The following is a 12,230-nucleotide window of genomic DNA, read 5'->3' on the forward strand; positions in this document are numbered from 1 at the left end:
CTCTGCTCTAGGAAGACACTGTCTTCACTCTGCCTTAGGAACACACTGTCCTCACGCTGCATTAGGAACACACTGTCTTAACTTTCCTCTATTAAAACACTGTCTTCAATCTGCTCCATGCACATACACAGCAACTCTGCGTTAGGAAAACACTGTCTTCACTCTGCTCTAGGAACACACTGTCTTCACTCTGCACAAGGAACACACTGTCTTCACTCTGCATTAGGAACACACTGTCTTCACTCTACTCTAGGAACTCACTGTCTTCACTCTGCATTAGGAACACACTGTCTTCACTCTGCTCTAGGAACACACTGTCTTCACTCTGCGTTCAGAATATACTGTCTTCACTCTGCTCTAGGAACACACTGTCTTCTCTCTGCTCCATGCCCGTTCACCGCAACTCTGCCTTAGGTACACACTGTCTTCATTCTGCTCTAGGAACACACTGTCTTCACTACGCATTAGGAACACACTGTTTTCACTCTGCATTAGGAACACACTGTCTTCACTCTGCCTTAGGAACACACTGTCTTCACTATTTCTTAGAAAAACACTACTTCACTCTTCTCTAGAAAGACACTGTCTTCACTCTGCTCTAGGAAGACACTGTCTTCACTCTGCCTTTGGAACACACTGTCCTCACGCTGCAAGAGGAACACACTGTCTTAACTCTCCTCTAGTAAAACACTGTCTTCTCTCTGCTCCATGCAAATACACCGCAACTCTGCGTTAGGAACACACTATCTTCACTCTGCTCTAGGAACGCACTGGTCACTCTGCATTAGGAACACACTGTCTTCACTCTGCTCTAGGAACACACTGGTCACTCTGCATTAGGAACACACTGTCTTCACTCTACTCTAGGAACACACTGTCTTCACTCTGCTCCATGCACATACACCGCAACTCTGCGTTAGGAACACACTGTCTTTACTCTGCATTAGGAACAAACTGTCTTCATTCCCCTCTATGAACACACTGTTTTCACTCTGCTCTAGGAACACACTGTCTTCACTCTGCTCCATGCACATACACCACAACTCTGCGATAGGAACACACTGTCTTCAATACGCGTTAGGAACATACTGTTTCACTATGTGTTCAAAACACACTGTCTTCACTGTGCGTTAGGAACATACTGTCTTCACTCTGCTCTAGGAAGACACTGTCTTCATTCAGCTTCATGCACATACACCGCAACTCTGCATTAGGAACACACTGTCTTCACTCTGCTCTAGGAAAACCCTGTCTTCACTCCGCTCTAGGAACACACTGTCTTAACTGCGTTAGGAACACACTGTCTTCACTCTGCTCTAGGAACCCACTGTCTTCACTCTGCTTTAGGAACACACTGTATTCACTCTGCCTTAGGAACACACTGTCTTCACTCTTCTCTAGGAACACACTGGTCACGCTGCATTAGGAAGACACTGTCTTAACTCTGCTCTAGGAACACACTGTCTTCACTCAGCTCCATGCACATACACTGCAATCTGCATTAGGAACACACTGTCTTCACTCTGCTCTAGGAATACACTGTCTTCACTCTGCTCCATGCACATACACAGCAACTCTTTGTTAGGAACACACTGTATTCACTCTGCTGTAGGAACATACTGTATTAACTCTGCCTTAGGAACACACTGTCTTCACTCTGCGTTAGGAACACACTTTCTTCACTATGCTTTAGGAACACACTGTCTTCACTATGCGTTAGGAACATACTGTCTTCACTCTGATTTAGGAACACACTGTATTCACTCTGCTCCAAGCACGTACACCGCAACTCTGCGTTAAGAACACACTGTCTTCACTCTGCTCTAGGAACGCACTGTCTTCACTCAGCTCCATGCACATACACTGCAATCTGCCTTAGGAACATACTGTCTTCACTCTGCTTTAGGAACACACTGTATTCACTCTGCTCCATGCACCTACACCGCAACTCTGCGTTAGGAACACACTGTCTTCACTCTGCATTAGGAACACACTGTCTTCACTATGCATTAGGAACACACTGTTTTCACTCTGCATTAGGAACACACTGTCTTCACTCTGCTCTAGGAACACACAGTCTTCAATCTGCCTTAGGAAAACACTGTCTTCACTATGCATTAGGAACACACTGTTTTCACTCTGCATTAGGAACACACTGTCTTCACTCTGCCTTAGGAACACACTGTCTTCACTATGTCTTAGGAAACACTACTTCACTCTTCTCTAGAAAGACACTGTCTTCACTATGCATTAGGAATACACTGTCTTCACTCTGCTCTAGGAAGACACTGTCTTCACTCTCCCTAGGAACACACTGTCGTCACGCTGCATTAGGAACACACTGTCTTAACTCAGCTCCATGCACATACACTTCAATCTGCATTAGGAACACACTGTCTTCACTCTGCTCTAGGAATACACTGTCTTCACTATGCTCCATGAACATACACAGCAACTCTTTGTTAGGAACACACTGTATTCACTCTGCTGTAGGAACATACTGTATTAACTCTGTTCGGAACACACTGTCTTCACTGTGCATTAGGAACATACTGTCTTCATTCTGCTCTAGGAAGACTGTGTCTTCATTCAGCTTCATGCACATACACCGCAACTCTGCATTAGGAACACACTGTCTTCACTCTGCTCTAGGAACACACTGTCTTAACTGTGCGTTAGGAACACACTGTCTTCACTCTGCTCTAGGAAAACACTGTCTTCACTCTGCTCTAGGAACACACTGTCTTAACTGTGCGTTAGGAACACACTGTCTTCACTCTGCTCCATGCACATACACCGCAACTCTGCGTTAGGAACACACTGTCTTTACTCTGCATTAGGAACAAACTGTCTTCATTCCCCTCTATGAACACACTGTTTTCACTCTGCTCTAGGAACACACTGTCTTCACTCTGCTCCATGCACATACACCACAACTCTGCGATAGGAACACACTGACTTCAATACGCGTTAGGAACATACTGTTTCACTATGTGTTCGAAACACACTGTCTTCACTGTGCGTTAGGAACATACTGTCTTCACTCTGCTCTAGGAAGACACTGTCTTCATTCAGCTTCATGCACATACACCGCAACTCTGCATTAGGAACACACTGTCTTCACTCTGCTCTAGGAAAACCCTGTCTTCACTCCGCTCTAGGAACACACTGTCTTAACTGCGTTAGGAACACACTGTCTTCACTCTGCTCTAGGAACCCACTGTCTTCACTCTGCTTTAGGAACACACTGTATTCACTCTGCCTTAGGAACACACTGTCTTCACTCTTCTAGGAACACACTGGTCACGCTGCATTAGGAACACACTGTCTTAACTCTGCTCTAGGAACACACTGTCTTCACTCAGCTCCATGCACATACTCTGCAATCTGCATTAGGAACACACTGTCTTCACTCTGCTCTAGGAATACACTGTCTTCACTCTGCTCCATGCACATACACAGCAACTCTTTGTTAGGAACACACTGTATTCACTCTGCTGTAGGAACATACTGTATTAACTCTGCGTTAGGAACACACTGTCTTCACTCTGCGTTAGGAACACACTGTCTTCACTATGCTTTAGGAACACACTGTCTTCACTATGCGTTAGGAACATACTGTTTTCACTCTGATTTAGGAACACACTGTATTCACTCTGCTCCAAGCACGTACACCGCAACTCTGCGTTAAGAACACACTGTCTTCACTCTGCTCTAGGAATGCACTGTCTTCACTCAGCTCCATGCACATACACTGCAATCTGCATTAGGAACATACTGTCTTCACTCTGCTTTAGGAACACACTGTATTCACTCTGCTCCATGCACCTACACCGCAACTCTGCGTTAGGAACACACTGTCTTCACTCTGCATTAGGAACACACTGTCTTCACTATGCATTAGGAACACACTGTTTTCACTCTGCATTAGGAACACACTGTCTTCACTCTGCTCTAGGAACACACAGTCTTCAATCTGCATTAGGAACACACTGTCTTCACTATGATTTAGGAACACACTGTTTTCACTCTGCATTAGGAACACACTGTCTTCACTCTGCTCTAGGAATACACTGTCTTCACTATGCTCCATGAACATACACAGCAACTCTTTGTTAGGAACACACTGTATTCACTCTGCTGTAGGAACATACTGTATTAACTCTGTTCGGAACACACTGTCTTCACTGTGCATTAGGAACATACTGTCTTCACTCTGCTCTAGGAAGACACTGTCTTCATTCAGCTTCATGCACATACACCGCAACTCTGCATTAGGAACACACTGTCTTCACTCTGCTCTAGGAACACACTGTCTTAACTGTGCGTTAGGAACACACTGTCTTCACTCTGCTCTAGGAAAACACTGTCTTCACTCTGCTCTAGGAACACACTGTCTTAACTGTGCGTTAGGAACACACTGTCTTCACTCTGCTCCATGCACATACACCGCAACTCTGCGTTAGGAACACACTGTCTTTACTCTGCATTAGGAACAAACTGTCTTCATTCCCCTCTATGAACACACTGTTTTCACTCTGCTCTAGGAACACACTGTCTTCACTCTGCTCCATGCACATACACCACAACTCTGCGATAGGAACACACTGTCTTCAATACGCGTTAGGAACATACTGTTTCACTATGTGTTCGAAACACACTGTCTTCACTGTGCGTTAGGAACATACTGTCTTCACTCTGCTCTAGGAAGACACTGTCTTCATTCAGCTTCATGCACATACACCGCAACTCTGCATTAGGAACACACTGTCTTCACTCTGCTCTAGGAAAACCCTGTCTTCACTCCGCTCTAGGAACACACTGTCTTAACTGCGTTAGGAACACACTGTCTTCACTCTGCTCTAGGAACACACTGTCTTCACTCTGCTTTAGGAACACACTGTATTCACTCTGCCTTAGGAACACACTGTCTTCACTCAGCTCCATGCACATACACTGCAATCTGCATTAGGAACACACTGTCTTCACTCTGCTCTAGGAATACACTGTCTTCACTCTGCTCCATGCACATACACAGCAACTCTTTGTTAGGAACACACTGTATTCACTCTGCTGTAGGAACATACTGTATTAACTCTGCGTTAGGAACACACTGTCTTCACTCTGCGTTAGGAACACACTGTCTTCACTATGCTTTAGGAACACACTGTCTTCACTATGCGTTAGGAACATACTGTTTTCACTCTGATTTAGGAACACACTGTATTCACTCTGCTCCAAGCACGTACACCGCAACTCTGCGTTAAGAACACACTGTCTTCACTCTGCTCTAGGAATGCACTGTCTTCACTCAGCTCCATGCACATACACTGCAATCTGCATTAGGAACATACTGTCTTCACTCTGCTTTAGGAACACACTGTATTCACTCTGCTCCATGCACCTACACCGCAACTCTGCGTTAGGAACACACTGTCTTCACTCTGCATTAGGAACACACTGTCTTCACTATGCATTAGGAACACACTGTTTTCACTCTGCATTAGGAACACACTGTCTTCACTCTGCTCTAGGAACACACAGTCTTCAATCTGCCTTAGGAAAACACTGTCTTCACTATGCATTAGGAACACACTGTTTTCACTCTGCATTAGGAACACACTGTCTTCACTCTGCCTTAGGAACACACTGTCTTCACTATGTCTTAGGAAAACACTACTTCACTCTTCTCTAGAAAGACACTGTCTTCACTATGCATTAGGAATACACTGTCTTCACTCTGCTCTAGGAAGACACTGTCTTCACTCTACCTAGGAACACACTGTCGTCACGCTGCATTAGGAACACACTGTCTTCACTCTGCTCCATGCACATACACCGCAACTCTGTTTTAGGAACACACTGTCTTCACTCTGCTCTAGGAATACACTGTCTTCACTATGCTCCATGAACATACACAGCAACTCTTTGTTAGGAACACACTGTATTCACTCTGCTGTAGGAACATACTGTATTAACTCTGTTCGGAACACACTGTCTTCACTGTGCATTAGGAACATACTGTCTTCACTCTGCTCTAGGAAGACACTGTCTTCATTCAGCTTCATGCACATACACCGCAACTCTGCATTAGGAACACACTGTCTTCACTCTGCTCTAGGAACACACTGTCTTAACTGTGCGTTAGGAACACACTGTCTTCACTCTGCTCTAGGAAAACACTGTCTTCACTCTGCTCTAGGAACACACTGTCTTAACTGTGCGTTAGGAACACACTGTCTTCACTCTGCTCTAGGAACACACTGTCTTCACTCTGCTTTAGGAACACACTGTATTCACTCTGCCTTAGGAACACACTGTCTTCACTCTACTCAAGGAACACACTGGTCACGCTACATTAGGAACACACTGTCTTAACTCTGCTCTAGGAACACACTGTCTTCACTCAGCTCCATGCACATACACGGCAATCTGCATTAGTAACAGACTGTCTTCACTCTGCTCTAGGAATACACTGTCTTCACTCTGCTTCATGCACATACCCAGCAACTCTTTGTTAGGAACACACTGTATTCACTCTGCTGTAGGAACATACTGTATTAACTCTGCATTAGGAACACACTGTCTTCACTCTGCTCCAGGCACATACACCGCAACTCTGCGTTAGGAACACAAAGTCTTCACTCTGCGTTAGGAACACACTGTCTTCACTATGCGTTAGGAACACACTGTCTTCACTATGCGTTAGGAACATACTGTCTTCACTCTGCTTTAGGAACACACCATATTCACTCTGCTCCATGCACGTACACCGCACTCTGCGTTAGGAACACACTGTCTTCACTCTGCATTAGGAACACACTGTCTTCACTATGATTTAGGAACACACTGTTTTCACTCTGCATTAGGAACACACTGTCTTCACTCTGCTCTAGGAACACACAGTCTTCACTCTGCCTTAGGAAAACACTGTCTTCACTATGCATTAGGAACACACTGTTTTCACTCTGCATTAGGAACACACTGTCTTCACTCTGCCTTAGGAACACACTGTCTTCACTATGTCTTAGGAAAACACTACTTCACTCTTCTCTAGAAAGACACTGTCTTCACTATGCATTATGAATACACTGTCTTCACTCTGCTCTAGGAAGACACTGTCTTCACTCTCCCTAGGAACACACTGTCGTCACGCTGCATTAGGAACACACTGTCTTAACTCTCCTCTGGTAAAACACTGTCTTCACTCTGCTCCATGCACATACACCGCAACTCTGCGTTAGGAACACAGTGTCTTTACTCTGCTGTAGGAACGCACTGGTCACTCTGCATTAGGAACACACTGTCTTCACTCTGCTCTAGGAACACACTGTCTTCACTCAGCTCCATGCACATACACTGCAATCTGCATTAGGAACACACTGTCTTCACTCTGCACTAGGAATACACTGTCTTCACTCTGCTCCATGCACATACACAGCAACTCTTTGTTAGGAACACACTGTATTCACTCTGCTGTAGGAACATACTGTATTAACTCTGTATTAGGAACACACTGTCTTCACTCTGCTCCAGGCACATACACCACAACTCTGCGTTAGGAACACACTGTCTTCACTCTGCGTTAGGAACACACTGTCTTCACTATGCGTTAGGAACACACTGTCTTCACTATGCGTTAGGAACATCCTGTCTTCACTCTGCTTTAGGTACACACTGTATTCACTCTGCTCCATGCACGTACACCGCAACTCTGCGTTAGGAACACACTGTCTTCACTCTGCATTAGGAACACACTTTCTTCACTATGCATTAGGAACACACTGTTTTCACTCTGCATTAGGAACACACTGTCTTCACTCTGCCTTAGGAATACACTGTCTTCACTATGTCTTAGGAAAACACTACTTCACTCTTCTCTAGAAAGACACTGTCTTCACTATGCATTAGGAACACACTGTCTTCACGATGCATTAGGAACACACTGTCTTCACTCTGCTCTAGGAAGACACTGTCTTCACTCTGCCTTAGGAACACACTGTCCTCACGCTGCATTAGGAACACACTGTCTTAACTTTCCTCTATTAAAACACTGTCTTCAATCTGCTCCATGCACATACACAGCAACTCTGCGTTAGGAAAACACTGTCTTCACTCTGCTCTAGGAACACACTGTCTTCACTCTGCACAAGGAACACACTGTCTTCACTCTGCATTAGGAACACACTGTCTTCACTCTACTCTAGGAACTCACTGTCTTCACTCTGCATTAGGAACACACTGTCTTCACTCTGCTCTAGGAACACACTGTCTTCACTCTGCGTTCAGAATATACTGTCTTCACTCTGCTCTAGGAACACACTGTCTTCACTCTGCTCCATGCCCGTTCACCGCAACTCTGCCTTAGGTACACACTGTCTTCATTCTGCTCTAGGAACACACTGTCTTCACTACGCATTAGGAACACACTGTTTTCACTCTGCATTAGGAACACACTGTCTTCACTCTGCCTTAGGAACACACTGTCTTCACTATTTCTTAGAATAACACTACTTCACTCTTCTCTAGAAAGACACTGTCTTCACTCTGCTCTAGGAAGACACTGTCTTCACTCTGCCTTTGGAACACACTGTCCTCACGCTGCAAGAGGAACACACTGTCTTAACTCTCCTCTAGTAAAACACTGTCTTCTCTCTGCTCCATGCAAATACACCGCAACTCTGCGTTAGGAACACACTATCTTCACTCTGCTCTAGGAACGCACTGGTCACTCTGCATTAGGAACACACTGTCTTCACTCTGCTCTAGGAACACACTGGTCACTCTGCATTAGGAACACACTGTCTTCACTCTGCTCTAGGAACACACTGTCTTCACTCTGCTCCATGCACATACACAGCAACTCTGCGTTAGGAAAACACTGTCTTTACTCTGCATTAGGAACAAACTGTCTTCATTCCCCTCTATGAACACACTGTTTTCACTCTGCTCTAGGAACACACTGTCTTCACTCTGCTCCATGCACATACACCACAACTCTGCGATAGGAACACACTGTCTTCAATACGCGTTAGGAACATACTGTTTCACTATGTGTTCGAAACACACTGTCTTCACTGTGCGTTAGGAACATACTGTCTTCACTCTGCTCTAGGAAGACACTGTCTTCATTCAGCTTCATGCACATACACCGCAACTCTGCATTAGGAACACACTGTCTTCACTCTGCTCTAGGAAAACCCTGTCTTCACTCCGCTCTAGGAACACACTGTCTTAACTGCGTTAGGAACACACTGTCTTCACTCTGCTCTAGGAACCCACTGTCTTCACTCTGCTTTAGGAACACACTGTATTCACTCTGCCTTAGGAACACACTGTCTTCACTCTTCTCTAGGAACACACTGGTCACGCTGCATTAGGAACACACTGTCTTAACTCTGCTCTAGGAACACACTGTCTTCACTCAGCTCCATGCACATACACTGCAATCTGCATTAGGAACACACTGTCTTCACTCTGCTCTAGGAATACACTGTCTTCACTCTGCTCCATGCACATACACAGCAACTCTTTGTTAGAAACACACTGTATTCACTCTGCTGTAGGAACATACTGTATTAACTCTGCGTTAGGAACACACTGTCTTCACTCTGCGTTAGGAACACACTGTCTTCACTATGCTTTAGGAACACACTGTCTTCACTATGCGTTAGGAACATACTGTCTTCACTCTGATTTAGGAACACACTGTATTCACTCTGCTCCAAGCACGTACACCGCAACTCTGCGTTAAGAACACACTGTCTTCACTCTGCTCTAGGAACGCACTGTCTTCACTCAGCTCCATGCACATACACTGCAATCTGCATTAGGAACATACTGTCTTCACTCTGCTTTAGGAACACACTGTATTCACTCTGCTCCATGCACCTACACCGCAACTCTGCGTTAGGAACACACTGTCTTCACTCTGCATTAGGAACACACTGTCTTCACTATGCATTAGGAACACACTGTTTTCACTCTGCATTAGGAACACACTGTCTTCACTCTGCTCTAGGAACACACAGTCTTCAATCTGCCTTAGGAAAACACTGTCTTCACTATGCATTAGGAACACACTGTTTTCACTCTGCATTAGGAATACACTGTCTTCACTCTGCCTTAGGAACACACTGTCTTCACTATGTCTTAGGAAAACACTACTTCACTCTTCTCTAGAAAGAAACTGTCTTCACTATGCATTAGGAATACACTGTCTTCACTCTGCTCTAGGAAGACACTGTCTTCACTCTCCCTAGGAACACACTGTCGTCACGCTGCATTAGGAACACACTGTCTTAACTCAGCTCCATGCACATACACTTCAATCTGCATTAGGAACACACTGTCTTCACTCTGCTCTAGGAATACACTGTCTTCACTATGCTCCATGAACATACACAGCAACTCTTTGTTAGGAACACACTGTATTCACTCTGCTGTAGGAACATACTGTATTAACTCTGTTCGGAACACACTGTCTTCACTGTGCATTAGGAACATACTGTCTTCACTCTGCTCTAGGAAGACACTGTCTTCATTCAGCTTCATGCACATACACCGCAACTCTGCATTAGGAACACACTGTCTTCACTCTGCTCTAGGAACACACTGTCTTAACTGTGCGTTAGGAACACACTGTCTTCACTCTGCTGTAGGAAAACACTGTCTTCACTCTGCTCTAGGAACACACTGTCTTAACTGTGCGTTAGGAACACACTGTCTTCACTCTGCTCCATGCACATACACCGCAACTCTGCGTTAGGAACACACTGTCTTTACTCTGCATTAGGAACAAACTGTCTTCATTCCCCTCTATGAACACACTGTTTTCACTCTGCTCTAGGAACACACTGTCTTCACTCTGCTCCATGCACATACACCACAACTCTGCGATAGGAACACACTGTCTTCAATACGCGTTAGGAACATACTGTTTCACTATGTGTTCGAAACACACTGTCTTCACTGTGTGTTAGGAACATACTGTCTTCACTCTGCTCTAGGAAGACACTGTCTTCATTCAGCTTCATGCACATACACCGCAACTCTGCATTAGGAACACACTGTCTTCACTCTGCTCTAGGAAAACCCTGTCTTCACTCCGCTCTAGGAACACACTGTCTTAACTGCGTTAGGAACACACTGTCTTCACTCTGCTCTAGGAACCCACTGTCTTCACTCTGCTTTAGGAACACACTGTATTCACTCTGCCTTAGGAACACACTGTCTTCACTCTTCTCTAGGAACACACTGGTCACGCTGCATTAGGAACACACTGTCTTAACTCTGCTCTAGGAACACACTGTCTTCACTCAGCTCCATGCACATACACTGCAATCTGCATTAGGAACACACTGTCTTCACTCTGCTCTAGGAATACACTGTCTCCACTCTGATCCATGCACATACACAGCAACTCTTTGTTAGGAACACACTGTATTCACTCTGCTGTAGGAACATACTGTATTAACTCTGCGTTAGGAACACACTGTCTTCACTCTGCGTTAGGAACACACTGTCTTCACTATGCTTTAGGAACACACTGTCTTCACTATGCGTTAGGAACATACTGTCTTCACTCTGATTTAGGAACACACTGTATTCACTCTGCTCCAAGCACGTACACCGCAACTCTGCGTTAAGAACACACTGTCTTCACTCTGCTCTAGGAATGCACTGTCTTCACTCAGCTCCATGCACATACACTGCAATCTGCATTAGGAACATACTGTCTTCACTCTGCTTTAGGAACACACTGTATTCACTCTGCTCCATGCACCTACACCGCAACTCTGCGTTAGGAACACACTGTCTTCACTCTGCATTAGGAACACACTGTCTTCACTATGCATTAGGAACACACTGTTTTCACTCTGCATTAGGAACACACTGTCTTCACTCTGCTCTAGGAACACACAGTCTTCAATCTGCCTTAGGAAAACACTGTCTTCACTATGCATTAGGAACACACTGTTTTCACTCTGCATTAGGAACACACTGTCTTCACTCTGCCTTAGGAACACACTGTCTTCACTATGTCTTAGGAAAACACTACTTCACTCTTCTCTAGAAAGACACTGTCTTCACTATGCATTAGGAATACACTGTCTTCACTCTGCTCTAGGAAGACACTGTCTTCACTCTCCCTAGGAACACACTGTCGTCACGCTGCATTAGGAACACACTGTCTTAACTCAGCTCCATGCACATACACTTCAATCTGC

This window comes from Microtus pennsylvanicus, chromosome 5, assembly GCF_037038515.1.
Source record: "Microtus pennsylvanicus isolate mMicPen1 chromosome 5, mMicPen1.hap1, whole genome shotgun sequence".
NCBI lineage: Eukaryota > Metazoa > Chordata > Mammalia > Rodentia > Cricetidae > Microtus > Microtus pennsylvanicus.